This window comes from Oncorhynchus nerka, unplaced genomic scaffold, assembly GCF_034236695.1.
Source record: "Oncorhynchus nerka isolate Pitt River unplaced genomic scaffold, Oner_Uvic_2.0 unplaced_scaffold_2860, whole genome shotgun sequence".
NCBI lineage: Eukaryota > Metazoa > Chordata > Actinopteri > Salmoniformes > Salmonidae > Oncorhynchus > Oncorhynchus nerka.
Window position 1 is genome coordinate 1 of NW_027038492.1, and position 27,464 is coordinate 27,464.

At 43.8% G+C, this 27,464-nt stretch overlaps 16 non-coding genes across 16 annotated transcripts; all 16 read right to left on the reverse strand.

Moving 5' to 3' along the window:
* Positions 1 to 6,027: 6,027 nt before the first annotated feature.
* Positions 6,028 to 6,099, reverse strand: trnat-cgu (transfer RNA threonine (anticodon CGU)). The gene has a single exon. It is a non-coding gene; the product is annotated as a tRNA-Thr (tRNA).
* Positions 6,100 to 6,550: 451 nt separating this feature from the next.
* trnaa-ugc (transfer RNA alanine (anticodon UGC)) lies at positions 6,551 to 6,622 on the reverse strand. Its single transcript has one exon. It is a non-coding gene; the product is annotated as a tRNA-Ala (tRNA).
* Positions 6,623 to 13,913: 7,291 nt separating this feature from the next.
* On the reverse strand, positions 13,914 to 13,986 carry trnaf-gaa (transfer RNA phenylalanine (anticodon GAA)). Its single transcript has one exon. It is a non-coding gene; the product is annotated as a tRNA-Phe (tRNA).
* Positions 13,987 to 14,068: 82 nt separating this feature from the next.
* On the reverse strand, positions 14,069 to 14,142 carry trnai-aau (transfer RNA isoleucine (anticodon AAU)). The gene has a single exon. It is a non-coding gene; the product is annotated as a tRNA-Ile (tRNA).
* Positions 14,143 to 14,928: 786 nt separating this feature from the next.
* Positions 14,929 to 15,000, reverse strand: trnat-cgu (transfer RNA threonine (anticodon CGU)). Its single transcript has one exon. It is a non-coding gene; the product is annotated as a tRNA-Thr (tRNA).
* A 453-nt stretch (positions 15,001 to 15,453) lies between these two features.
* On the reverse strand, positions 15,454 to 15,525 carry trnaa-ugc (transfer RNA alanine (anticodon UGC)). Its single transcript has one exon. It is a non-coding gene; the product is annotated as a tRNA-Ala (tRNA).
* A 6,577-nt stretch (positions 15,526 to 22,102) lies between these two features.
* Positions 22,103 to 22,175, reverse strand: trnaf-gaa (transfer RNA phenylalanine (anticodon GAA)). The gene has a single exon. It is a non-coding gene; the product is annotated as a tRNA-Phe (tRNA).
* An 81-nt stretch (positions 22,176 to 22,256) lies between these two features.
* trnai-aau (transfer RNA isoleucine (anticodon AAU)) lies at positions 22,257 to 22,330 on the reverse strand. The gene has a single exon. It is a non-coding gene; the product is annotated as a tRNA-Ile (tRNA).
* An 851-nt stretch (positions 22,331 to 23,181) lies between these two features.
* trnaf-gaa (transfer RNA phenylalanine (anticodon GAA)) lies at positions 23,182 to 23,254 on the reverse strand. Its single transcript has one exon. It is a non-coding gene; the product is annotated as a tRNA-Phe (tRNA).
* Positions 23,255 to 23,335: 81 nt separating this feature from the next.
* On the reverse strand, positions 23,336 to 23,409 carry trnai-aau (transfer RNA isoleucine (anticodon AAU)). Its single transcript has one exon. It is a non-coding gene; the product is annotated as a tRNA-Ile (tRNA).
* An 852-nt stretch (positions 23,410 to 24,261) lies between these two features.
* trnaf-gaa (transfer RNA phenylalanine (anticodon GAA)) lies at positions 24,262 to 24,334 on the reverse strand. The gene has a single exon. It is a non-coding gene; the product is annotated as a tRNA-Phe (tRNA).
* An 81-nt stretch (positions 24,335 to 24,415) lies between these two features.
* On the reverse strand, positions 24,416 to 24,489 carry trnai-aau (transfer RNA isoleucine (anticodon AAU)). The gene has a single exon. It is a non-coding gene; the product is annotated as a tRNA-Ile (tRNA).
* Positions 24,490 to 25,342: 853 nt separating this feature from the next.
* trnaf-gaa (transfer RNA phenylalanine (anticodon GAA)) lies at positions 25,343 to 25,415 on the reverse strand. The gene has a single exon. It is a non-coding gene; the product is annotated as a tRNA-Phe (tRNA).
* Positions 25,416 to 25,496: 81 nt separating this feature from the next.
* Positions 25,497 to 25,570, reverse strand: trnai-aau (transfer RNA isoleucine (anticodon AAU)). Its single transcript has one exon. It is a non-coding gene; the product is annotated as a tRNA-Ile (tRNA).
* An 854-nt stretch (positions 25,571 to 26,424) lies between these two features.
* Positions 26,425 to 26,497, reverse strand: trnaf-gaa (transfer RNA phenylalanine (anticodon GAA)). Its single transcript has one exon. It is a non-coding gene; the product is annotated as a tRNA-Phe (tRNA).
* Positions 26,498 to 26,578: 81 nt separating this feature from the next.
* On the reverse strand, positions 26,579 to 26,652 carry trnai-aau (transfer RNA isoleucine (anticodon AAU)). The gene has a single exon. It is a non-coding gene; the product is annotated as a tRNA-Ile (tRNA).
* Between the last annotated feature and the right edge of the window lie 812 nt (positions 26,653 to 27,464).

The window sequence follows — 27,464 nt, forward strand, 5'->3', positions numbered from 1 at the left end:
AACACCTTCTTTTAACTATTAAGGGTTAATGCCACACGGTCAAGGTTAGGCTTGCACGGATCGGGAGGACCTTAGGAACGTACCTGAGGTCGAATTGTGCTTCTCACCCTAACAGTTCTCTCACTGTCACCCAAAAGCAAATGACGTTGTGGGGCAGGCTTCATTTTGGGCCTACTTTTCTAATGGTCACTGCGCTTAGACCGAGCGAGCTACGGTCAAGCGGGATATCTCGTTGAACTCGGCACGGCCTAGAGATTATGTTTATGCCATTGCCCGCTCTCTGTGTCTTTGAGCACCGCACTTTTTAACTCCATCCTTGCTGTGTGTGCGTGTGAGAGCTTTTCTTTGACATCTGTTGGGAGAAATGACTGATTTACAGTTCATGAGGGTTACCTAGTCACACATATGAAGTTTAGGAAAGATGTGACTTTTTTAACCCTTCAAAACAGACAGTGTGACCCAATTAAAGGCACTTCCGGTTGGCACAGGAAGCTATAAGTAAACATATGTCTTGATTGACATAGAAACTTACAGAATCCTGAGTTTTAAGTCTTTAAATTAAGAATTGACTGATCTACGATCTACACAGGGTTGAATGTAGTCATTTTCACCTTTGAAGTTTATGTACATCAAAACACCTTTTGGGTCAATTTAACCACTTCCGGTTGCTCAGGGAAGCTTAGAATCGACACAGGTAGACCTCATAGTGGTCTGATGGACTGTCATAGAAGACAGGTTCATAAGGCATTCATAACCCACATACGCTTCAGGTTGAATTTAGAGGTGCAGGCAATGTATTCCTATGGGGAGAGAAGTCAATGCAAACTGTTTGATGTAAACACCTTCTTTTAACTGGTAAGGGTTTACATTTACATTTTACATTTAAGTCATTTAGCAGACGCTCTTATCCAGAGCGACTTACAAATTGGTGCTTTCACCTTATGACATCCAGTGGAACAGCCACTTTACAATAGTGCATCTAGGTCTTTTAAGGGGGGGGGGGGGGGGAGGGGGGGGGAGAAGGATTACTTTATCCTATCCTAGGTATTCCTTAAAGAGGTGGGGTTTCAGGTGTCTCCGGAAGGTGGTGATTGACTCCGCTGTCCTGGCGTCGTGAGGGAGTTTGTTCCACCATTGGGGGGCCAGAGCAGCGAACAGTTTTGACTGGGCTGAGCGGGAACTGTACTTCCTCAGTGGTAGGGAGGCGAGCAGGCCAGAGGTGGATGAACGCAGTGCCCTTGTTTGGGTGTAGGGCCTGATCAGAGCCTGGAGGTACTGAGGTGCCGTTCCCCTCACAGCTCCGTAGGCAAGCACCATGGTCTTGTAGCGGATGCGAGCTTCAACTGGAAGCCAGTGGAGAGAGCGGAGGAGCGGGGTGACGTGAGAGAACTTGGGAAGGTTGAACACCAGACGGGCTGCGGCGTTCTGGATGAGTTGTAGGGGTTTAATGGCACAGGCAGGGAGCCCAGCCAACAGCGAGTTGCAGTAATCCAGACGGGAGATGACAAGTGCCTGGATTAGGACCTGCGCCGCTTCCTGTGTGAGGCAGGGTCGTACTCTGCGGATGTTGTAGAGCATGAACCTACAGGAACGGGCCACCGCCTTGATGTTATTTGAGAACGACAGGGTGTTGTCCAGGATCACGCCAAGGTTCTTAGCGCTCTGGGACGAGGACACAATGGAGTTGTCAACCGTGATGGCGAGATCATGGAACGGGCAGTCCTTCCCGGGAGGAAGAGCAGCTCCGTCTTGCCGAGGTTCAGCTTGAGGTGATGATCCGTCATCCACACTGATATGTCTGCCAGACATGCAGAGATGCGATTCGCCACCTGGTCGTCAGAAGGGGGAAAGGAGAAGATTAATTGTGTGTCGTCTGCATAGCAATGATAGGAGAGACCATGTGAGGTTATGACAGAGCCAAGTGACTTGGTGTATAGCGAGAATAGGAGAGGGCCTAGAACAGAGCCCTGGGGGACACCAGTGGTGAGAGCACGTGGTGAGGAGACGGATTCTCGCCACGCCACCTGGTAGGAGCGACCTGTCAGGTAGGACGCAATCCAAGCGTGGGCCGCGCCGGAGATGCCCAACTCGGAGAGGGTGGAGAGGAGGATCTGATGGTTCACAGTATCGAAGGCAGCCGATAGGTCTAGAAGGATGAGAGCAGAGGAGAGAGAGTTAGCTTTAGCAGTGCGGAGCGCCTCCGTGATACAGAGAAGAGCAGTCTCAGTTGAATGACTAGTCTTGAAACCTGACTGATTTGGATCAAGAAGGTCATTCTGAGAGAGATAGCGGGAGAGCTGGCCAAGGACGGCACGTTCAAGAGTTTTGGAGAGAAAAGAAAGAAGGGATACTGGTCTGTAGTTGTTGACATCGGAGGGATCGAGTGTAGGTTTTTTCAGAAGGGGTGCAACTCTCGCTCTCTTGAAGACAGGAGGGACGTAGCCAGCGGTCAGGGATGAGTTGATGAGCGAGGTGAGGTAAGGGAGAAGGTCACCGGAGATGGTCTGGAGAAGAGAGGAGGGGATAGGGTCAAGCGGGCAGGTTGTTGGGCGGCCGGCCGTCACAAGACGCGAGATGTCATCTGGAGAGAGAGGGAGAAAGAGGTCAGAGCACAGGGTAGGGCAGTGTGAGCAGAACCAGCGGTGTCGTTTGACTTAGCAAACGAGGATCGGATGTCGTCGACCTTCTTTTCAAAATGGTTGACGAAGTCATCTGCAGAGAGGGAGGAGGGGGAGGGGGAGGAGGATTCAAGAGGGAGGAGAAGGTGGCAAAGAGCTTCCTAGGGTTAGAGGCAGATGCTTGGAATTTAGAGTGGTAGAAAGTGGCTTTAGCAGCAGAGACAGAGGAGGAAAATGTAGAGAGGAGGGAGTGAAAGGATGCCAGGTCCGCAGGGAGGCGAGTTTTCCTCCATTTCCGCTCGGCTGCCCGGAGCCCTGTTCTGTGAGCTCGCAATGAGTCGTCGAGCCACGGAGCGGGAGGGGAGGACCGAGCCGGCCTGGAGGATAGGGGACATAGAGAGTCAAAGGATGCAGAAAGGGAGGAGAGGAGGGTTGAGGAGGCAGAATCAGGAGATAGGTTGGAGAAGGTTTGAGCAGAGGGAAGAGATGATAGGATGGAAGAGGAGAGAGTAGCGGGGAGAGAGAGCGAAGGTTGGGACGGCGCGATACCATCCGAGTAGGGGCAGTGTGGGAAGTGTTGGATGAGAGCGAGAGGGAAAAGGATACAAGGTAGTGGTCGGAGACTTGGAGGGAGTTGCAATGAGGTTAGTGGAGGAACAGCATCTAGTAAAGATGAGGTCGAGCGTATTGCCTGCCTTGTGAGTAGGGGGAAGGTGAGAGGGTGAGGTCAAAAGAGGAGAGGAGTGGAAAGAAGGAGGCAGAGAGGAATGAGTCAAAGGTAGACGTGGGGAGGTTAAAGTCGCCCAGAACTGTGAGAGGTGAGCCGTCCTCAGGAAAGGAGCTTATCAAGGCATCAAGCTCATTGATGAACTCTCCGAGGGAACCTGGAGGGCGATAAATGATAAGGATGTTAAGCTTGAAAGGGCTAGTAACTGTGACAGCATGGAATTCAAAGGAGGCGATAGACAGATGGGTAAGGGGAGAAAGAGAGAATGACCACTTGGGAGAGATGAGGATCCCGGTGCCACCACCCCGCTGACCAGAAGCTCTCGGGGTGTGCGAGAGCACGTGGGCGGACGAAGAGAGAGCAGTAGGAGTAGCGGTGTTGTCTGTGGTGATCCATGTTTCCGTCAGAGCCAAGAAGTCGAGGGACTGGAGGGAGGCATAGGCTGAGATGAACTCTGCCTTGTTGGCCGCAGATCGGCAGTTCCAGAGGCTACCGGAGACCTGGAACTCCACGTGGGTCGTGCGCGCTGGGACCACCAGATTAGGGTGGCCGCGGCCATGCGGTGTGGAGCGTTTGTATGGTCTGTGCAGAGAGGAGAGAACAGGGATAGACAGACACATAGTTGACAGGCTAGAGAAGAGGCTACGCTAATGCAGAGGAGATTGGAATGACAAGTGGACTACACGTCTCGAATGTTCAGAAAGTTAAGCTTACGTAGCAAGAATCTAATTGACTAAAATGATTAAAATGATACAGTACTGCTGGGGTAGGCTAGCTGCGTTGTTGACACTACCCTAATCAAGTCGTACCGTTGAGTGTGAAGTTTCTACAATGCTGCTTTTCGGGCTAGCTGGCTAGCTAGCAGTGTTGGTTACATTACGTTGCGTTAGGAGAACGACAATAGCTGGCTAGCTAACCTAGAAAATCGCTCTAGACTACACAATTATCTTTGAAACAAAGACGGCTATGTAGCTAGCTATGTAGCTAGCTACGATCAAACAAATCACACCGTTGGGACTGTAATGAAATGAAATGAAAATGTGATACTACCTGTGGAGCGAAGCGGAATGCAACCGGAATGCGAAAGTTCTATTCAGTAGACGTTGGCTGGCTATTGGCTAGCTAGGAGTGTCTCCTACGTTAAGGACGACAAAATAGCTGGCTAGCTAACCTCGGTGAATTAAGATAATCACTCTAAGACTACACACTCTAAACTACACAATTATCTTGGATACGAAGACAGCAAAGACAACTATGTAGCTAGCTAATACTACACTAATCAAGTCGTTCAGTTGAGTGTGATAGTTGCTACGGTAGCCGGTGAACGTATGCTAGCTGGCTAGCTGCTAGGCAGATAGGAGGACGACGAAATACGATAATAACGCAATTATCACTCTAAGACTCCATACTCTAAACTACACAATTATCTTGGATACGAAGACAGCAAAGACAACTATGTAGCTAGCTAACACTACACTAATCAAGTCGTTCAGTTGAGTGTGATAGTTACTACAGTGCTACGGTAGACGGTGAACGTGTTGGGCAGATAGGAGACGACGAAATACGATAATTACGCAATTATCTTTGATACAACGACGACTATGTAGCTAGCTAAGAAGAAATTGCTAAGATTAGACAAATCAGACCGTTGTACTATAATGAAATGTAATGAAATGTAATGAAAAAGTTATACAACCTGCAGACCGAAGCGCGGATGCGACCGGCTCGCTCCAACCTGTCGTCTGAGGTTAATGCCACACGGTCAAGGTTAGGCTTGCACGGATCGGGAGGACCTCAGGTACGTTCCTGAGGTCGATTTGTGCTTCTCACCTTAACGGTTCTCTCACTGTCACCCAAAAGCAAATGACACAGAAATCTCGCAGAGCTCCGCAGCACACTTTAAAAAAGATTCGTAAGAACACCCTGCAACTGGATCTGTAACCGTTGAAAAAAAAACACCTATCCGTGAACATCACCAATCTCTCGTTGTACGATTTCTCTTAAATGACGATAGATAAATGGCTGGTTCTTTTTTTATTGACACCGGAGGCTCCTTGACTTTGACGTGAAGTGGAAAAATAATTTCTCTATTTTCATTTTGGACCTTTAATCCCAGATAAATGGCCATAACTCAAATACCGTTGAGGCCTAGACGCCATCTTGTTCGGGGCCAACTTCCCATTATGCCAAACATACGCTCACCGAGTTTCGGCTTCAAATATTTTCCGTTTTCGAGATAAGGCCCCGTCGTGAATTGTGATGTTTTGTCCAATAGCAATATGATTGCTTATGCCCTCTTGTGGGATATTCCGGGACAGCGGAAAAATGACCAAAATCTTATTATTTTTGTAAAACGGAAACCGAATGTCCGACAAAGTTCATTTGATGACTTCCTGGTAGGTCTGGCCCTGCCGCTCGGCCCGACGCCGTCCGCGAATTTTACAAACGATTTTGGACGTCTAGTAAGGGACCGTACATTTGCAACATGGACTTTCTCACTAACCATACAGCAACTGCCGAAATCTTCCCTTAATGTATGACAGAAAACATGTGAAGTGGATCTATCGTAGAGATACTTCCCCTTAATATAATAGTTGTGTTCAAATATTGATACAACATGATTTTTCTACAAAGTCCTCCAATGAATGTACATTTCCATGGAATTTGAAGCCTTTTTTATAAAGGCACGGATGGGATTTGAACCCATGGTCTTCTGTTTACGAGACCGACACCTTACCACTTGGCCACCATGCCACTCTATACTGCAATATATATATATATATATCAACATTCTGGAAAGTAGTAGTTGTGCAAATGTGAATTTGGCACACAAACTCAGTGGAGAAAGGACCTCATACATATATAGCATGCACTCCCCTCTGAGCTTCCATCCCATTTAATTTGCAGATAAAACGCAATATCAATACACTGTACTTTATATATACACAACTCCATTGAAACTACAATGAAATGATAGCAGCAATTCTTAAAACAGGTACGGACAGGGATCGAAAACTTGAACTTCAGTTTTTGAAAATGATGCCATAAAAGTTGGCAACCATGCCACTTCTGTTCTATAAATGTACTAACAGGGATTGAACGCATGTTCTTCAGATTAAAAGACCAAATTATTTAGCACATCTCTGTTTCCTGCTTAGAATTTCAACATTCTGGAAAGTAGAAGTTGGGTCTTTGCAAAAAAACATGGAGAAGCTGGGGATTGAACCCAGGAGCTCATACATGCAAAGCATGCGCTCTACCACTGAGCTACACCCCTTTCTGGGAAAGAAAAAAATTGTTTCTAATTTTCTTAAATTTCTCCTTTATTATAGCAGGTAAGCCAGTTAAGAACAAGTTCTCATACACAACTGCGACCTGGCCAAGGTAAAGCAAAGCAGTGCAATTCATTTGCAGTCTGGACGCGGAGGGGTGAACATCTCCTGCTCTGACTGCAGCTGGAAGGGACTGCTGCGAGAGGACTAGGCCGCCTGTGATTGCCTTGATAAGGCGGAGCTTTACCTAGTATAGACTTACAGATGACCTGGAACCAGTGGTTCTGGCGACAAGTTACACATGGAACAAACTAGCGCACAGTCAATAACAAAATAGAAGGGATTTTTTTTTTTTTAAAGGCAATAAATATGCCATAGTACCGAAGTAATCACAATTTAGCAAATGAACACTGGAGTGATAGATGAGCAGATGATGATGTGCAAGTAGAAATAATGGTGTGCAAAAGTGCAGAAAGTAAATAAAAACAATATGGCGATGAGGTAGGTAGATTGGGTGGGCTATTTAGAGATGGGCATCTCCTGCTCTGACTGCAGCTGGAAGGGACTGCTGCGCAAGGACTAGGCCGACTGTGAGTGCTTTGATAAGGCGGAGCTTTACCTAGCATAGACTTACAGATGACCTGGAGCCAGTGGTTCTGGCGACGAGTTACACATGGAACAAACAAGCGCACAGTCAATAACAAAATAGCCAGTGGTTCTGGCGACGAATATGTAGCGAGGGCCAGCCGACTAGAGCATACAGGTCGCAGTGGCCATATCAAGATAATTGACCTTTTCTTTACACTGTTGTGATGAAAGTACATTTCCATAATATCAGCTATCTACCATAAACGTCGAACAGGGATTGAACCCATGTGCTTCAGTTAACAAAAACAGATGGCTTTGCGCATCTATTTCATTCTTAGAATGTCAACATTGTGGAAAGTGGGAGTTGTGCAAAAGCTCATTTAACAAGTGAATACTCTCAAAAGACAAGTTGGGGAATACTGTAGGTAAGGGAATTACCCCCCTGTATTGGACAAAAATGAATGGGAAGTCATTGGCATCGGACAAACCATATACACATTGTCCAATACCACCCAATTCGGCGTTGATTCATGCAAAGTGTATTGCAAATGCCATATGGCAATTGCCAGTTGTCACACTTTAAAAATCCAACAGGTGGCGAATCCGCTCCACCTTTTTGGTTTTCATATTGGAAATGTAACCCAAGTCAACGTCCAAAAGCAAAATTTTGAAAAAATGATTTTTTTGTCAAAAACTTATCACCCCTTAAAAAGTGCTTTCTGGACCGTTTTTCGAAATTCTTTCGATTTTTTTGTCAATTACACATGTGTAAGAACTGTATGAATATACTTTTGTCCAATTTTATTATCATATATATATATATTTTTTTTACATGCGCATAAGTAATATGTTTTGTCCATTTTCAATATGATTTCATAGAAAGTCAAAAGTCAAAAGTAAAAAATGTCAAAATTTTGTAAAAACTTCACACACCCTTAAAAAGTGCTTTCTGGACCGTTTTTCGAAATTCTTTCAAATTTTGTGTCAATTACACACGTATAAGAAATGTATCAACATACTGTAGTTGTATTTTATTGTCATATATATATATATTTTTTTTTAAACTTGTGCATAAGGAATATGATTTGTCCATTTATAATATGATTTCATTGGAAGTCAAAAGTCAAAGTCAAAAGTCACTTTTTTGGGGCCAAATGCCATAAGAAATTTGACATGCTCGAAAATCCTGCAGAAATGCAAAATTGACTGGCCTGATGAACTCGGGATGGCCGGGCAGTGATAGTTGTTCCTTTCCATCACTCGTTGTGTTGATTTCATCATGTCCATTTGGTGATGTTTTTTTCACTATAGAATCATATTGCAAATGCACGCATTTGCATTTGCAATATGTTTGACAAAAAATGGGCATTTACCATATGAAATTTGACATGCTCAAAAATGCAAAATTGACTGGCCTGATGAACACAGGATGGCCTGATGAACAGGATGATGAGTTTACCTTTCCATCACTCGTTGTGTTGATTTCATCATGTCCATTTGTTTATGTTTTCTTACTTTTGCAAAGTCACTGTGCATTTGCAATATGGTTCAATGGGCATGTACCATCACGATTTTGTCATGCTATAAAAATCCTGCAGGAATGCAAAATTGACTGGACCTGATGAACACAGGATGGCCTGGCAGTGATAGTTGTTCCTTTCCATCACTCGTTGTGTTGATTTCATCATGTCCATTTGGTGATGTTTTTAAATGTAAATGTTGAATCAATATTGCAAATGCACGTGCATTTTGTGCAACTGGTAACCCAAAATATGAATATGGTTGAATGCTGCAAAAATTTACAGGATCATTAAAATTGATGCCCTGATGAACACAGGATGGCCTGGCAGTGATAGTTGTTCCTTTCCATCACTCGTTGTGTTGATTTCATCATGTCCATTTGGTGATGTTTTTTCACTGTTGAATCATATTGCAAGTGCACGTGCATTTGCAATATGGTTCAATGGGCATTTACCATATGAAATTTGACATGCTCAAAAAATCCTGCAGAAATGCAAAATTGACTGGCCTGATGAACACAGGATGGCCTGGCAGTGATAGTTGCTCCTTTCCATCACTCGTTGTGTTGACTTCATCATGTCCATTTGTGATGTTTTTCACTGTTGAATCATATTGCAAAGTGCACTGTGCATTTGCAATATGGTTCAATGGGCATTTACCATATGAAATTTGACATGCTCAAAAATGCAAAATTGACTGGCCTGATGAACACAGGATGGCCGAGCAGTGAGAGTTGTACTTTTCCATCACTCGTTGTGTTGATTTCATCATGTCCATTTGTTTATGTTTTCTCACTTTTGCAAAGCCACTGTGCATTTGCAATATGGTTCAATAGGCAGGTACCATCACGAATTTGTCATGCTATAAAAATCCTGCAGGAATGTGAAATTGACTGGGATGGCTGGGCAGTGATTCTGGTTCATCTCAATGGCTCGTTAGGGTTGATTTCAGAATGTCACTTTTGGTGATGGTACCTCACTGTTTAAACATATTGCAAATGGACAAGAGTCACCAGCAAGTCATCGTCCATCAGTCAATTAGATATCATTCTGACACCAAACTGATACAAACTGACACCAAACCCACTTTTTCCAACTCGTTTAGTAGCCAACTATCACATACTTCAGAGCTGGCCCAAAATTCACAACGCCTTCGGTTCAAACCATAAAAAAACATAAAACACGTAGTTACGTTCTAGCTGCGGGTCCATTTCTTATGTTACGTGTAGACCTTGCTGAGGCGACCCCGAATCCCAAGTTTTGGCTCGATCGGTCATTTGGTGTCCGAGCAAAACCCTAATTGGTGCTGAAAATCCACTTTTTCCATGACTTGCTACGGGGTCCTTGAATGAGCTATCGGACAGAAACGTTGGGGTCTGTCTATATGGGCCGAGACGGTCGCAATGCACCTAGTCTTGCGACTCTGGGACATTTCTAAATGTCGCCATTTTCGTGATGCAAAAATGAATTGAAGTCATTGCAAATGTACGAAGCTGTTTCTCGGTCCGAGAACCGTCTAGAGCCACGTAACTCACCACGCACTATCGACCGGAGGTCTAGAACAGGATTCTAAAGTTTCGAACTCTAGGTCCGGGTTCTTTAAAAGTTCCAACAAGGTTAACTAATGCAGGCAGTGTATGTCTCTACGCACCCCAATGGGTCCCTACTTCCAAGCTGTGTGTGTGTGTGATTTAGTTTTCCTTTGAAATTTTACAGGAAAAATGACTGATTTACAGTTCATGGGGTTGCCTAATCACATATATGAAGTTTTGGAAAGATCTGACTTTTTTAACCCCTCGAAACAGCCCAAGAGACACCAATTATGGCACTTCCGGTTGGCACAGGAAGCTATAAGTCAACACATATCCTCATTGGGGTATGCTTTTACAGAATCCTGAGTTTTAAGTCCTTACGTTAAGAATGGACTGATTTACACAGGGTTGAATGCACTATGTCTATCAAACTGCAGGCAGGGTATGGATAAACACTTTTAGGGTGATTTTAACCACTTCCGGTTGGTCCAGGAAGCTTAGAATCAACACAGGTAGACCTCATAGTGGCCTGATGGACTGTCATCAAAGACAGGTTCATACGGCATTCATAACCCACATAGGCTTCAGGTTGAATTTAGGGGTGCAGGCAATGTATTCCTATGGGGAGAGAAGTCAATGCAAACTCTTTGAAGTAAACACCTTCTTTTAACTATTAAGGGTTAATGCCACACGGTCAAGGTTAGGCTTGCACGGATCGGGAGGACCTTAGGAACGTACCTGAGGTCGAATTGTGCTTCTCACCCTAACAGTTCTCTCACTGTCACCCAAAAGCAAATGACGTTGTGGGGCAGGCTTCATTTTGGGCCTACTTTTCTAATGGTCGCTGCGCTTAGACCGAGCGAGCTACGGTCAAGCGGGATATCTCGTTGAACTCGGCACGGCCTAGAGATTATGTTTATGCCATTGCCTGCTCTCTGTGTCTTTGAGCACCGCACTTTTTAACTCCATCCTTGCTGTGTGTGCGTGTGAGAGCTTTTCTTTGACATCTGTTGGGAGAAATGACTGATTTACAGTTCATGAGGGTTACCTAGTCACACATATGAAGTTTAGGAAAGATGTGACTTTTTAACCCTTGGCCCGTTCCTGCCATGCTGTGACACCATTAAAGGCACTTCCGGTTGGCACAGGAAGCTATAAGTCCTAACCCATGTCTTGATTGACATAGAAACTTACAGAATCCTGAGTTTTAAGTCTTTAAGTTAAGAATTGACTGATCTACAATCTACACAGGGTTGAATGTAGTCATTTTCACCTTTGAAGGTTATGTACATCAAAACACTTTCCGGTCCCTTTAACCACTTCCGGTTGCTCAGGGAAGCTTAGAATCAAGACACAGGTGCTTGACCTCATAGTGGTCTGATGGACTGTCATCAAGACAGGCTCTGATAAGGCATTACACCCAAACCCACATAGGCTTCGTTCATCCACCTTGGCCTGCAGGCAATGTATTCCACTGGGGAGAGAAGTCAATGCAAACTGTTTGATGTAAACACCTCTTTTAAAAACTCAGCCCAGTCAAAACTGTTCGCTGCTCTGGCCCCCATTGGTGGTGGAACAAACTCCCTCACGACGCCAGGACAGCGGAGTCAATCACCACCTTCCGGAGAATGCACCTGAAACCCCACCAATCTTTTAAGGAATACCTAGGATAGGATTCTCTTAATCCCTCTCACCCCCTCCCCTGAAAAGATTTAGATGCACTACTGTTCCACTGTCAGGTCATAAGCAAATGTGAATGCACCAATTTGTAATCGGTCTGGATAAAGCGATCTTAAATTTCTTAAATGTAAATGTAAATGTAATGTGACTTTTTAACCCTTCAAAACAGACAGTGTGACCCAATTAAAGGCACTTCCGGTTGGCACAGGAAGCTATAAGTAAACATATGTCTTGATTGACATAGAAACTTACAGAATCCTGAGTTTTAAGTCTTTAAGTTAAGAATTGACTGATCTGCGATCTACACAGGGTTGAATGTAGTCATTTTCACCTTTGAAGGTTATGTACATCAAAACACCTTTTGGGTCAATTTAACCACTTCCGGTTGCTCAGGGAAGCTTAGAATCACACAGGTAGACCTCATAGTGGTCTGATGGACTGTCATAGAAGACAGGTTCATAAGGCATTCATAACCCACATAGCTTCAGGTTGAATTTAGAGGTGCAGGCAATGTATTCCTATGGGGAGAGAAGTCAATGCAAACTGTTTGATGAAACACCTTCTTTTAACTGGTAAGGGTTAATGCCACACGGTCAAGGTTATGAAACGGATCGGGAGGACCTTAGTTCCTGAGGTCGATTTGTGCCAACTGAGCTCACCTTAACGGTTCTCTCACTGTCACCCAAAAGCAAATGACACAGAAATCTCAGCAGAGCTCCACCAGCACACTTTAAAAAGATTCTGAACACCCTGCAACTGGATCTGTAACCGTTGAAAAAAAAATTGGTATATCCGTGAACATCACCAACCTGTCATTGTACGATTTCTCTTAAATGACGATAGATAAATGGCTGGTTCTTTTTTATTGACACCGGAGGCTCCTTGACTTTGACGGAAGTGGAAAAATAATTTCTCTATTTTCATTTTGGACCTTTAATCCCAGATAAATGGCCATAACTCAAAAACCATTGAGGCCTAGACGCCATCTTGTTCGGGGCCAACTGCCCATTATGCAAACATACGCTCACCGAGTTTCGGCCAAATATTTTCAGTTTTCGAGATAAGGCCCCGTCTGAATCGTTATGTTTTGTCCAATAGCAATATGATTGCTTATGCCTTCTTGTGGGAATTTCGGGACAGCGGAAAAATGACCAACATCTTATTATTTTTGTAAAACGGAAACCGAATGTCCGACAAAGTTCATTTGATGACTTCCTGGTAGGTCCGGCCCTGCAAGTGCTGGCACGTCAACAAACAAGTCCACCAACAGCATTTTGACAAACGATTTGGACGTCTAGTAAGGGACCGTAAATTTTCAATATGGACTTTCTCACTAACCATACAGCAACTGCCAAGAAATCTTCCCTTAAGGTATGTAAACAATGACAAGAAACTGTCATGTAACAATGACAAGAAACTCTCATGTAACACTGATGTCACAATGTCAGATGAAAAAGAAAGACATTACTTACTTTCAGAGAGCAGCGTATCACACACTCTAACCAACTGAGCTAACCGGCCGCTGGCTACAGAGCACAATTGTTGAGATGCACCGAGCCTCTGCAAGTGCTGGAGCGCAAACTAACAAGTCCACCAACAGCATAGCCTGACAAGACTGGACACTCTTGGTTGCTCCTTGTGGCAATTCCAAACAGCTGGGGAATTTGATCAATTGGTATTGTGTTTGCTTAGCATGCTATAGGTAGTGGGATCGATGCCCGCATTCCCCAAAAACACATTTTTTTGTGGATCCAAGAAAGCTGCAGTTCACACTTCATGCAGCCTTGTCTTACGACAACCTACTGTCATGTAGCAATGACAAGCAACTTTAATGTAACACTGATGTCAAAATGTCAGATGAAAAAGCAAGACATTACTTACTTTCAGAGGAGCAGCGTAGCACACCATTGAGGCCCACAAACAAAGCTGTGGAAAGTTTCCTTGAAGCCAGAGCATAAAGAAAGAACAAATACAGATGCCGAAACCCGGGATCGAACCAGGGACCTTTAGATCTTCAGTCTAACGCTCTCCCAACTGAGCTATTCCGGCAATTCACTCAACATAATTCTGTGGCACCCTTGACAATTCACATGCATGTGACTCATAATTTTGACACTCAAAATGTACATAATAGCCAGTATGGGGATCGAACCCATGACCTTGGCGTTATTAGCACCACACTCTAACCAACTGAGCTAACCGGCCATTTGCTATTTTGCTCAATTGTTGAAATGCACCGAGCCTCTGCAAGTGCTGGCACGTCAACAAACAAGTCCACCAACAGCATAGCCTGACAAGACTGGACCCTCTTGGTTGCTTCTTGCGGAAATTCCAAACGGCTGGGGAATTAGCTCAAATGCTTTGCACGCGTGAGGTAGTGGGATCGATGCCCTCCACATTCTCCAAAAGCACATTGTTTTATGGATCCAGCACATTGTTTTATGGATCCAAGAAAACTCCAGTTCACACTTCATGCAGCCTTGTCTTGCAAGTGCTGGAGCGCGACAACCTACTGTCATGTAAACAAACAGCTGACAAGAAACTGTCATGTAAAAACAATGACAAGAAACTCTCATGTAACACTGATGTCACAATGTCAGATGAAAAAGCAAGACATTACTTACTTTCAGAGGAGCAGCGTAGCACACACCATTGAGGCCCACAAACAAAGCTGTGGAAAGTTTCCTTGAAGCCAGAGCATAAAGAAAGAACAAATACCGAAACCCGGGATCGAACCAAGGACCTTTAAATCTTCAGTCAGAACTGAGCTATTCCGGCAACATTTGCTAATTCTGTGGCACCCAAACAAGTTGAGACTCTTCATTTTGACACTCAAAATGTACTTAATACATTTTGACACTCAAGATGCACCGAGCCTCTGCAAGTGCTGGAGCGCAAACTAACAAGTCCACCAACAGCATAGCCTGACAAGACTGGACACTCTTGGTTGCTCCTTGTGGCAATTCCAAACAGCTGGGGAATTTTCTATAAAGGCACGGACGGAATTTGAACCCATGGTCTTCGGTTTACGAGACCGACGCCTTACCACTTGGCCACCATGCCACTCTATAATGCAATATATATATATATATATATCAACATTCTGGAAAGTAGTAGTTGTGCAAATGTGAATTTGGCACACAAACTCAGTGGAGAAAGGACCTCATACATATATAGCATGCACTCCCCTCTGAGCTTCCATCCCATTTAATTTGCAGATAAAACGCAATATCAATACACTGTACTTTATATATACACAACTCCATTGAAACTACAATGAAATGATAGCAGCAATTCTTAAAACAGGTACGGACAGGGATCGAAAACATGAACTTCAGTTTTTGAAAATGATGCCATAAAAGTTGGCAACCATGCCACTTCTGTTCTATAAATGTACTAACAGGGATTGAACGCATGTTCTTCAGATTAAAAGACCAAATTATTTAGCACATCTCTGTTTCCTGCTTAGAATTTCAACATTCTGGAAAGTAGAAGTTGGGTCTTTGCAAAAAAACATGGAGAAGCTGGGGATTGAACCCAGGAGCTCATACATGCAAAGCATGCGCTCTACCACTGAGCTACACCCCCTTTCTGGGAAAGAAAAAATTGTTTCTAATTTTCTTAAATTTCTCCTTTATTATAGCAGGTAAGCCAGTTAAGAACAAGTTCTCATACACAACTGCGACCTGGCCAAGGTAAAGCAAAGCAGTGCAATTCATTTGCAGTCTGGACGCGGAGGGGTGAACATCTCCTGCTCTGACTGCAGCTGGAAGGGACTGCTGCGAGAGGACTAGGCCGCCTGTGATTGCCTTGATAAGGCGGAGCTTTACCTAGTATAGACTTACAGATGACCTGGAACCAGTGGTTCTGGCGACAAGTTACACATGGAACAAACTAGCGCACAGTCAATAACAAAATAGAAGGGATTTTTTTTAAAGGCAATAAATATGCCATAGTACCGAAGTAATCACAATTTAGCAAATGAACACTGGAGTGATAGATGAGCAGATGATGATGTGCAAGTAGAAATACTGGTGTGCAAAAGTGCAGAAAGTAAATAAAAACAATATGGCGATGAGGTAGGTAGATTGGGTGGGCTATTTAGAGATGGGCATCTCCTGCTCTGACTGCAGCTGGAAGGGACTGCTGCGCAAGGACTAGGCCGACTGTGAGTGCTTTGATAAGGCGGAGCTTTACCTAGCATAGACTTACAGATGACCTGGAGCCAGTGGTTCTGGCGACGAGTTACACATGGAACAAACAAGCGCACAGTCAATAACAAAATAGCCAGTGGTTCTGGCGACGAATATGTAGCGAGGGCCAGCCGACTAGAGCATACAGGTCGCAGTGGCCATATCAAGATAATTGACCTTTTCTTTACACTGTTGTGATGAAAGTACATTTCCATAATATCAGCTATCTACCATAAACGTCGAACAGGGATTGAACCCATGTGCTTCAGTTAACAAAAACAGATGGCTTTGCGCATCTATTTCATTCTTAGAATGTCAACATTGTGGAAAGTGGGAGTTGTGCAAAAGCTCATTTAACAAGTGAATACTCTCAAAAGACAAGTTGGGGAATACTGTAGGTAAGGGAATTACCCCCCTGTATTGGACAAAAATGAATGGGAAGTCATTGGCATCGGACAAACCATATACACATTGTCCAATACCACCCAATTCGGCGTTGATTCATGCAAAGTGTATTGCAAATGCCATATGGCAATTGCCAGTTGTCACACTTTAAAAATCCAACAGGTGGCGAATCCGCTCCACCTTGGTTTTTCATATTGGAAATGTAACCCAAGTCAACGTCCAAAAGCAAAATTTTGAAAAAATGATTTTTTTGTCAAAAACTTATCACCCCTTAAAAAAGTGCTTTCTGGACCGTTTTTCGAAATTCTTTCGATTTTTTTGTCAATTACACATGTGTAAGAACTGTATGAATATACTTTTGTCCAATTTTATTATCATATATATATATATATTTTTTTTACATGCGCATAAGTAATATGTTTTGTCCATTTTCAATATGATTTCATAGAAAGTCAAAAGTCAAAAGTAAAAAATGTCAAAATTTTGTAAAAAACTTCACACACCCTTAAAAAAGTGCTTTCTGGACCGTTTTTCGAAATTCTTTCAAATTTTGTGTCAATTACACACGTATAAGAAATGTATCAACATACTGTAGTTGTATTTTATTGTCATATATATATATATTTTTTTTTAAACTTGTGCATAAGGAATATGATTTGTCCATTTATAATATGGTTTCATTGGAAGTCAAAAGTCAAAGTCAAAAGTCACTTTTTTGGGGGCCAAATGCCATAAGAAATTTGACATGCTCGAAAATCCTGCAGAAATGCAAAATTGACTGGCCTGATGAACTCGGGATGGCCGGGCAGTGATAGTTGTTCCTTTCCATCACTCGTTGTGTTGATTTCATCATGTCCATTTGGTGATGTTTTTTTCACTATAGAATCATATTGCAAATGCACGTGCATTTGCAATATGTTTCAATGGGCATTTACCATATGAAATTTGACATGCTCAAAAATGCAAAATTGACTGGCCTGATGAACACAGGATGGCCGAGCAGTGATAGTTTACCTTTCCATCACTCGTTGTGTTGATTTCATCATGTCCATTTGTTTATGTTTTCTTACTTTTGCAAAGTCACTGTGCATTTGCAATATGGTTCAATGGGCATGTACCATCACGATTTTGTCATGCTATAAAAATCCTGCAGGAATGCAAAATTGACTGGCCTGATGAACACAGGATGGCCTGGCAGTGATAGTTGTTCCTTTCCATCACTTGTTGTGTTGATTTCATCATGCCCAATTTGTAAGTCGCTCTGGATAAGAACGTTGCTAAATGACTTAAATGTAAATGTAATGTGATGTTTTTTCACTATAGAATCATATTGCAAATGCACGTGCATTGTTGTGCAACTGGTAACCCAAAAATAAAAATATGGTTGTAAATGCATTTACCGGTCATTATGATATTAATGCCCGCTATGGGAACACAGGATGGCCGGGCAGTGATAGTTGTTCCTTTCCATCACTCGTTGTGTTGATTTCATCATGTCCATTTGGTGATGTTTTTCACTGTTGAATCATATTGCAAGTGCACATGTGCATTTGCAATATGGTTCAATGGGCATTTACCATATGAAATTTGACATGCTCAAAAATCCTGCAGAAATGCAAAATTGACTGGCCTGATGAACACAGGATGGCCTGGCAGTGATAGTTGCTCCTTTCCAACGCTCGTTGTGTTGACTTCATCATGTCCATTTGGTGATGTTTTTCACTGTTGAATCATATTGCAAGTGCACGTGCATTTGCAATATGGTTCAATGGGGCATTTACCATATGAAATTTGACATGCTCAAAAATGCAAAATTGACTGGCCTGATGAACACAGGATGGCCGAGCAGTGAGAGTTGTACCTTTCCATCACTCGTTGTGTTGATTTCATCATGTCCATTTGTTTATGTTTTCTCACTTTTGCAAAGCCACTGTGCATTTGCAATATGGTTCAATAGGCAGGTACCATCACGAATTTGTCATGCTATAAAAATCCTGCAGGAATGTGAAATTGACTGGGATGGCTGGGCAGTGATTCTGGTTCATCTCAATGGCTCGTTAGGGTTGATTTCAGAATGTCACTTTTGGTGATGGTACCTCACTGTTTAAACATATTGCAAATGGACAAGAGTCACCAGCAAGTCATCGTCCATCAGTCAATTAGATATCATTCTGACACCAAACTGATACAAACTGACACCAAACCCACTTTTCCAACTCGTTTAGTAGCCAACTATCACATACTTCAGAGCTGGCCCAAAATTCACAACGCCTTCGGTTCAAACCATAAAAAAACATAAAACACGTAGTTACGTTCTAGCTGCGGGTCCATTTCTTATGTTACGTGTAGACCTTGCTGAAGGCGACCCCGAATCCCAAGTTTTGGCTCGATCGGTCATTTGGTGTCCGAGCAAAACCCTAATTGGTGCTGAAAATCCACTTTTTTCCATGACTTGCTACGGGGTCCTTGAATGAGCTATCGGACAGAAACGTTGGGGTCTGTCTATATGGGCCGAGACGGTCGCAATGCACCTAGTCTTGCGAGCTCTGGGACATTTCTAAATGTCGCCATTTTCGTGATGCAAAAATGAATTGAAGTCATTGCAAATGTACGAAGCTGTTTCTCGGTCCGAGAACCGTCTAGAGCCACGTAACTCACCACGCACTATCGACCGGAGGTCTAGAACAGGATTCTAAAGTTTCGAACTCTAGGTCCGACGGTTCTTTAAAAGTTCCAACAAGGTTAACTAATGCAGGCAGTGTATGTCTCTACGCACCCCAATGGGTCCCTACTTCCAAGCTGTGTGTGTGTGTGATTTAGTTTTCCTTTGAAATTTTACAGGACAAATGACTGATTGACAGTTCATGGGGGTTGCCTAATCACATATATGAAGTTTTGGAAAGATCTGACTTTTTTAACCCCTCGAAACAGCCCAAGAGACACCAATTATGGCACTTCCGGTTGGCACAGGAAGCTGTAAGTCAACACATATCCTCATTGGGGTATGCTTTTACAGAATCCTCAGTTTTAAGTCTTTACGTTAAGAATTGACTGATTTACACAGGGTTGAATGCACTATGTCTATCAAACTGCAGGCAGGGTATGGATAAACACTTTTAGGATGATTTGAACCACTTCCGGTTGGTCCAGGAAGCTTAGAATCAACACAGGTAGACCTCGTAGTGGCCTGATGGACTGTCATCGAAGACAGGTTCAAACGGCATTCATAACCCACATAGGCTTCAGGTTGAATTTAGGGGTGCAGGCAATGTATTCCTATGGGGAGAGAAGTCAATGCAAACTCTTTGAAGTAAACACCTTCTTTTAACTATTAAGGGTTAATGCCACACGGTCAAGGTTAGGCTTGCACGGATCGGGAGGACCTTAGGAACGTACCTGAGGTCGAATTGTGCTTCTCACCCTAACAGTTCTCTCACTGTCACCCAAAAGCAAATGACGTTGTGGGGCAGGCTTCATTTTGGGCCTACTTTTCTAATGGTCGCTGCGCTTAGACCGAGCGAGCTACGGTCAAGCGGGATATCTCGTTGAACTCGGCACGGCCTAGAGATTATGTTTATGCCATTGCCTGCTCTCTGTGTCTTTGAGCACCGCACTTTTTAACTCCATCCTTGCTGTGTGTGCGTGTGAGAGCTTTTCTTTGACATCTGTTGGGAGAAATGACTGATTTACAGTTCATGAGGGTTACCTAGTCACACATATGAAGTTTAGGAAAGATGTGACTTTTTAACCCTTCAAAACAGACAGTGTGACCCAATTAAAGGCACTTCCGGTTGGCACAGGAAGCTATAAGTAAACATATGTCTTGATTGACATAGAAACTTACAGAATCCTGAGTTTTAAGTCTTTAAGTTAAGAATTGACTGATCTACGATCTACACAGGGTTGAATGTAGTCATTTTCACCTTTGAAGGTTATGTACATCAAAACACCTTTTGGGTCAATTTAACCACTTCCGGTTGCTCAGGAAGCTTAGAATCGACACAGGTAGACCTCATAGTGGTCTGATGGACTGTCATAGAAGACGGTTCATAAGGCATTCATAACCCACATACGCTTCAGGTTGAATTTAGAGGTGCAGGCAATGTATTCCTATGGGGAGAGAAGTCAATGCAAACTGTTTGATGTAAACACCTTCTTTTAACTGGTAAGGGTTAATGCCACACGGTCAAGGTTAGGCTTGCACGGATCGGGAGGACCTCAGGTACGTTCCTGAGGTCGATTTGTGCTTCTCACCTTAACGGTTCTCTCACTGTCACCCAAAAGCAAATGACACAGAAATCTCGCAGAGCTCCGCAGCACACTTTAAAAAGATTCGTAAGAACACCCTGCAACTGGATCTGTAACCGTTGAAAAAAAAACACCTATCCGTGAACATCACCAATCTGTCGTTGTACGATTTCTCTTAAATGACGATAGATAAATGGCTGGTTCTTTTTTTATTGACACCGGAGGCTCCTTGACTTTGACGTGAAGTGGAAAAATAATTTCTCTATTTTCATTTTGGACCTTTAATCCCAGATAAATGGCCATAACTCAAATGCCGTTGAGGCCTAGACGCCATCTTGTTCGGGGCCAACTGCCCATTATGCCAAACATACGCTCACCGAGTTTCGGCTTCGAAATATTTTCAGTTTTCGAGATAAGGCCCCGTCGTGAATCGTTATGTTTTGTCCAATAGCAATATGATTGCTTATGCCCTCTTGTGGGAATTTCCGGGACAGCGGAAAAATGACCAACATCTTATTATTTTTGTAAAACGGAAACCAAATGTCCGACAAAGTTCATTTGATGACTTCCTGGTAGGTCCGGCCCTGCCGCTGGCCCGACGAGAGCACGTCCGGATTTTACAAACGATTTCGGACGTCTAGTAAGGGACCGTACATTTTCAATATGGACTTTCTCACTAACCATACAGCAACTGCCGAAATCTTCCCTTAAGGTATGTAAACAATGACAAGAAACTGTCATGTAACAATGACAAGAAACTCTCATGTAACACTGATGTCACAATGTCAGATGAAAAAGAAAGACATTACTTACTTTCAGAGAGCAGCGTATCACACACTCTAACCAACTGAGCTAACCGGCCGCTGGCTACAGAGCACAATTGTTGAGATGCACCGAGCCTCTGCAAGTGCTGGAGCGCAAACTAACAAGTCCACCAACAGCATAGCCTGACAAGACTGGACTTCTCTTGGTTGCTCCTTGTGGCAATTCCAAACAGCTGGGGAATTTGATCAATTGGTATTGTGTTTGCTTAGCATGCTATAGGTAGTGGGATCGATGCCCACATTCCCCAAAAACACATTTTTTGTGGATCCAAGAAAGCTGCAGTTCACACTTCATGCAGCCTTGTCTTACGACAACCTACTGTCATGTAGCAATGACAAGCAACTTTAATGTAACACTGATGTCAAAATGTCAGATGAAAAAGCAAGACATTACTTACTTTCAGAGGAGCAGCGTAGCAGACACCATTGAGGCCCACAAACAAAGCTGTGGAAAGTTTCCTTGAAGCCAGAGCATAAAGAAAGAACAAATACAGATGCCGAAACCCGGGATCGAACCAGGGACCTTTAGATCTTCAGTCTAACGCTCTCCCAACTGAGCTATTCCGGCAATTCACTCAACATAATTCTGTGGCACCCTTGACAATTCACATGCATGTGACTCATAATTTGACACTCAACATGTACATAATAGCCAGTATGGGGATCGAACCCATGACCTTGGCGTTATTAGCACCACACTCTAACCAACTGAGCTAACCGGCCATTTGCTACTTTGCTCAATTGTTGAAATGCACCGAGCCTCTGCAAGTGCTGGCACGTCAACAAACAAGTCCACCAACAGCATAGCCTGACAAGACTGGACCCTCTTGGTTGCTTCTTGCGGAAATTCCAAACGGCTGGGGAATTAGCTCAAATGCTTTGCACGCGTGAGGTAGTGGGATCGATGCCCACATTCTCCAAAAGCACATTGTTTTATGGATCCAAGAAAACTCCAGTTCACACTTCATGCAGTTGTCTTACGACAACCTACTGTCATGTAACAATGACAAGAAACTCTCATGTAACACTGATGTCACAATGTCAGATGAAAAAGAAAGACATTACTTACTTTCAGAGAGCAGCGTATCACACACTCTAACCAACTGAGCTAACCGGCCGCTGGCTACAGAGCACAATTGTTGAGATGCACCGAGCCTCTGCAAGTGCTGGAGCGCAAACTAACAAGTCCACCAACAGCATAGCCTGACAAGACTGGACACTCTTGGTTGCTCCTTGTGGCAATTCCAAACAGCTGGGGAATTTGATCAATTGGTATTGTGTTTGCTTAGCATGCTATAGGTAGTGGGATCGATGCCCGCATTCCCCAAAAACACATTTTTTGTGGATCCAAGAAAGCTGCAGTTCACACTTCATGCAGCCTTGTCTTACGACAACCTACTGTCATGTAGCAATGACAAGCAACTTTAATGTAACACTGATGTCAAAATGTCAGATGAAAAAGCAAGACATTACTTACTTTCAGAGGAGCAGCGTAGCAGACACCATTGAGGCCCACAAACAAAGCTGTGGAAAGTTTCCTTGAAGCCAGAGCATAAAGAAAGAACAAATACAGATGCCGAAACCCGGGATCGAACCAGGGACCTTTAGATCTTCAGTCTAACGCTCTCCCAACTGAGCTATTCCGGCAATTCACTCAACATAATTCTGTGGCACCCTTGACAATTCACATGCATGTGACTCATAATTTGACACTCAACATGTACATAATAGCCAGTATGGGGATCGAACCCATGACCTTGGCGTTATTAGCACCACACTCTAACCAACTGAGCTAACCGGCCATTTGCTACTTTGCTCAATTGTTGAAATGCACCGAGCCTCTGCAAGTGCTGGCACGTCAACAAACAAGTCCACCAACAGCATAGCCTGACAAGACTGGACCCTCTTGGTTGCTTCTTGCGGAAATTCCAAACGGCTGGGGAATTAGCTCAAATGCTTTGCACGCGTGGTAGTGGGATCGATGCCCACATTCTCCAAAAGCACATTGTTTTATGGATCCAAGAAAACTCCAGTTCACACTTCATGCAGCCTTGTCTTACGACAACCTACTGTCATGTAACAATGACAAGAAACTCTCATGTAACACTGATGTCACAATGTCAGATGAAAAAGAAAGACATTACTTACTTTCAGAGAGCAGCGTATCACACACTCTAACCAACTGAGCTAACCGGCCGCTGGCTACAGAGCACAATTGTTGAGATGCACCGAGCCTCTGCAAGTGCTGGAGCGCAAACTAACAAGTCCACCAACAGCATAGCCTGACAAGACTGGACACTCTTGGTTGCTCCTTGTGGCAATTCCAAACAGCTGGGGAATTTGATCAATTGGTATTGTGTTTGCTTAGCATGCTATAGGTAGTGGGATCGATGCCCGCATTCCCCAAAAACACATTTTTTTGTGGATCCAAGAAAGCTGCAGTTCACACTTCATGCAGCCTTGTCTTACGACAACCTACTGTCATGTAGCAATGACAAGCAACTTTAATGTAACACTGATGTCAAAATGTCAGATGAAAAAGCAAGACATTACTTACTTTCAGAGGAGCAGCGTAGCAGACACCATTGAGGCCCACAAACAAAGCTGTGGAAAGTTTCCTTGAAGCCAGAGCATAAAGAAAGAACAAATACAGATGCCGAAACCCGGGATCGAACCAGGGACCTTTAGATCTTCAGTCTAACGCTCTCCCAACTGAGCTATTCCGGCAATTCACTCAACATAATTCTGTGGCACCCTTGACAATTCACATGCATGTGACTCATAATTTGACACTCAACATGTACATAATAGCCAGTATGGGGATCGAACCCATGACCTTGGCGTTATTAGCACCACACTCTAACCAACTGAGCTAACCGGCCATTTGCTACTTTGCTCAATTGTTGAAATGCACCGAGCCTCTGCAAGTGCTGGCACGTCAACAAACAAGTCCACCAACAGCATAGCCTGACAAGACTGGACCCTCTTGGTTGCTTCTTGCGGAAATTCCAAACGGCTGGGGAATTAGCTCAAATGCTTTGCACGCGTGAGGTAGTGGGATCGATGCCCACATTCTCCAAAAGCACATTGTTTTATGGATCCAAGAAAACTCCAGTTCACACTTCATGCAGCCTTGTCTTACGACAACCTACTGTCATGTAACAATGACAAGAAACTCTCATGTAACACTGATGTCACAATGTCAGATGAAAAAGAAAGACATTACTTACTTTCAGAGAGCAGCGTATCACACACTCTAACCAACTGAGCTAACCGGCCGCTGGCTACAGAGCACAATTGTTGAGATGCACCGAGCCTCTGCAAGTGCTGGAGCGCAAACTAACAAGTCCACCAACAGCATAGCCTGACAAGACTGGACACTCTTGGTTGCTCCTTGTGGCAATTCCAAACAGCTGGGGAATTTGATCAATTGGTATTGTGTTTGCTTAGCATGCTATAGGTAGTGGGATCGATGCCCGCATTCCCCAAAAACACATTTTTTGTGGATCCAAGAAAGCTGCAGTTCACACTTCATGCAGCCTTGTCTTACGACAACCTACTGTCATGTAGCAATGACAAGCAACTTTAATGTAACACTGATGTCAAAATGTCAGATGAAAAAGCAAGACATTACTTACTTTCAGAGGAGCAGCGTAGCAGACACCATTGAGGCCCACAAACAAAGCTGTGGAAAGTTTCCTTGAAGCCAGAGCATAAAGAAAGAACAAATACAGATGCCGAAACCCGGGATCGAACCAGGGACCTTTAGATCTTCAGTCTAACGCTCTCCCAACTGAGCTATTCCGGCAATTCACTCAACATAATTCTGTGGCACCCTTGACAATTCACATGCATGTGACTCATAATTTGACACTCAACATGTACATAATAGCCAGTATGGGGATCGAACCCATGACCTTGGCGTTATTAGCACCACACTCTAACCAACTGAGCTAACCGGCCATTTGCTACTTTGCTCAATTGTTGAAATGCACCGAGCCTCTGCAAGTGCTGGCACGTCAACAAACAAGTCCACCAACAGCATAGCCTGACAAGACTGGACCCTCTTGGTTGCTTCTTGCGGAAATTCCAAACGGCTGGGGAATTAGCTCAAATGCTTTGCACGCGTGAGGTAGTGGGATCGATGCCCACATTCTCCAAAAGCACATTGTTTTATGGATCCAAGAAAACTCCAGTTCACACTTCATGCAGCCTTGTCTTACGACAACCTACTGTCATGTAACAATGACAAGAAACTCTCATGTAACACTGATGTCACAATGTCAGATGAAAAAGAAAGACATTACTTACTTTCAGAGAGCAGCGTATCACACACTCTAACCAACTGAGCTAACCGGCCGCTGGCTACAGAGCACAATTGTTGAGATGCACCGAGCCTCTGCAAGTGCTGGAGCGCAAACTAACAAGTCCACCAACAGCATAGCCTGACAAGACTGGACACTCTTGGTTGCTCCTTGTGGCAATTCCAAACAGCTGGGGAATTTGATCAATTGGTATTGTGTTTGCTTAGCATGCTATAGGTAGTGGGATCGATGCCCGCATTCCCCAAAAACACATTTTTTTGTGGATCCAAGAAAGCTGCAGTTCACACTTCATGCAGCCTTGTCTTACGACAACCTACTGTCATGTAGCAATGACAAGCAACTTTAATGTAACACTGATGTCAAAATGTCAGATGAAAAAGCAAGACATTACTTACTTTCAGAGGAGCAGCGTAGCAGACACCATTGAGGCCCACAAACAAAGCTGTGGAAAGTTTCCTTGAAGCCAGAGCATAAAGAAAGAACAAATACAGATGCCGAAACACGGGATCGAACCAGGGACCTTTAGATCTTCAGTCTAACGCTCTCCCAACTGAGCTATTCCGGCAATTCACTCTACATAATTCTGTGGCACCCTTGACAATTCACATGCATGTGACTCATAATTTGACACTCAACATGTACATAATAGCCAGTATGGGGATCGAACCCATGACCTTGGCGTTATTAGCACCACACTCTAACCAACTGAGCTAACCGGCCATTTGCTACTTTGCTCAATTGTTGAAATGCACCGAGCCTCTGCAAGTGCTGGCACGTCAACAAACAAGTCCACCAACAGCATAGCCTGACAAGACTGGACCCTCTTGGTTGCTTCTTGCGGAAATTCCAAACGGCTGGGGAATTAGCTCAAATGCTTTGCACGCGTGAGGTAGTGGGATCGATGCCCACATTCTCCAAAAGCACATTGTTTTATGGATCCAAGAAAACTCCAGTTCACACTTCATGCAGCCTTGTCTTACGACAACCTACTGTCATGTAACAATGACAAGAAACTCTCATGTAACACTGATGTCACAATGTCAGATGAAAAAGAAAGACATTACTTACTTTCAGAGAGCAGCGTATCACACACTCTAACCAACTGAGCTAACCGGCCGCTGGCTACAGAGCACAATTGTTGAGATGCACCGAGCCTCTGCAAGTGCTGGAGCGCAAACTAACAAGTCCACCAACAGCATAGCCTGACAAGACTGGACACTCTTGGTTGCTCCTTGTGGCAATTCCAAACAGCTGGGGAATTTGATCAATTGGTATTGTGTTTGCTTAGCATGCTATAGGTAGTGGGATCGATGCCCGCATTCCCCAAAAACACATTTTTTGTGGATCCAAGAAAGCTGCAGTTCACACTTCATGCAGCCTTGTCTTACGACAACCTACTGTCATGTAGCAATGACAAGCAACTTTAATGTAACACTGATGTCAAAATGTCAGATGAAAAAGCAAGACATTACTTACTTTCAGAGGAGCAGCGTAGCAGACACCATTGAGGCCCACAAACAAAGCTGTGGAAA